This window comes from Vulpes lagopus, chromosome 24 (genome assembly GCF_018345385.1).
Source record: "Vulpes lagopus strain Blue_001 chromosome 24, ASM1834538v1, whole genome shotgun sequence".
Taxonomy (NCBI): Eukaryota; Metazoa; Chordata; class Mammalia; order Carnivora; family Canidae; genus Vulpes; species Vulpes lagopus.
The window spans coordinates 57,172,127-57,173,996 of NC_054847.1; positions in this window are offsets into that span (position 1 = coordinate 57,172,127).

A 1,870-nucleotide genomic window follows, 5' to 3' on the forward strand; every position below is an offset into this window, starting at 1 on the left:
TTATTTCCTTTTGCCATTTGTTGTTCCTTTTATTTGCGTGTCACATCTGGTTCTCTTCTCCTTCTGCCATCAAGTTATTCAGGATGGGAGCACGGGGAGCATGTAGCCAGCTCCGCATTCACTTGCACAGCAGGGCCGGGCGCCAGTCGAGCCTCGGAGAAAGCACCGTGGAGCCTTGGGTCTGCCTCCCAGAGCCCTGTTTCCCACATGGCATCTCCTGGAAGGTGCATTTGATCCCACGAAGTCCGTCCTCCCAGAGAAAGCATGGAACCATCACATAGTAGAATGTGTTCTGAGGACTGGTTTCCCTGCAGCCAACAATATGTGTGTGTCCTCATCTGCACAAACATACATCAGATTATGCTTGAACTTCTGCTTCCCGCTACAGCACCGACCCCAACAGAGATTAGAAACACACAGAGGCAGGGGTTGCTGTGTGGAAACCCGATGTGCTCGTAAACCCGCACTCACGGAGTCTGTGGGTTGCTCTCAGGTGCAGGACATGGGAGGGTTATCCAGGAGCAGATTCCAAGGGCAGTCGTGGGCCACCCAGGCAGCAGTCCAGTGAAACCACCACCCAGAAGAGGGCTGTTTTAATCAAGTCCATACAAGACTCTACTGCACATGTATTTATTTTACCTCTTTTCCTGTGAGCAAACCTGATATGTGAACGTGCTGGGCCTCTGCCACTTGATCTGTGTGCGGCCTGCGCGGTGCAGCTGCCCCACGTCCTCTGCCGCAGGGACCCATCGTGAGCTCCCCGCAGATCCTTGGCCCTAGCTGCTATGGGAGTCTCGGGCATGGGGCACCACCAGTGTCCCTCTGCATGAACGCGAGGGGTGGCCGTCCACGTGACAAGGCTGCTCCCCAGAAACCTAGGACAAAATGGCCCCTGGGATCCCCTTCCTGCCCTCCAGGCTGGACCCTAAGTAGGGACAAGCCATTCTCACCGTGGGGTTCTCTCCCCTACTCATTCCCACCATCTGGGGGTGCTTTGTGTGCAGGGGGAAAACCCAACCACCTTTGTCCTTTGGGTTTGGGGCTGGCATGCTGAGGACGCCTGGATCCTCCTTCCACAGTTCATAGCTGGGGTCTGAGTCTGGTTCCCTTCTGGATGGTTCCATGGCCAGGGTCAGAAGCTAAAGAACATCAGTTCTTCTTTTGCCACTTTCCTGCTATATTTCTACTCTACCCTCCAGTCTACCTCCATCCATTTTCGAACCTTCAAGCAAACAGTCATCTAGGCCAACTCAGAGATAAAAGAGAGGAGTGTGCTGTGAGTCTTTATAAACTTCCCGTCCTTTATTTGTCCTCAAAAAGGAAGGTGACCCGGACCTCAGAAAGCAGGTGACCCCTGCAACAGGTTGGAGGAGCCATAGGGACACTGCAGTAAGTGACTCCAGAGGGACAGATCCCACACGATTCTGCTTGTAGGGAGCATCCTGAGGAGTCAAATCCGTATAGATACAGCGTGGTGGGCGCTCAGGATGTGGGGGCTGGTGCTGCTGTGGGCGCTCAGTATGTGGGGGGTGGGTGCTGCTGTCAATGCACCCGGGGCGGGGGGAATGTTGCCAGATAAGAAGGGAGAGTGGCCTCCCACAGCCCCCCGGGAGGCCTTTAACCCCTCTGGACTACACACTGCAAAGGTTAGGATGGACGTTTCTGTGATGTGTGCTTTACCACAATTAAAAATAAGACATTCTTTATAAAGCACATAAATAAGGATGAAAACAAAGCATCCGTTCCAGTTACCTGCACACACACACATGAAGCATGGCCTCAAACATGTTTGAATCTAAGTCAATTGGGACAGAGAAGCAGGCCTTTTCATGGTGGGACCCCTGGCACTCTGTGGTGGTTCCCTCTGGCT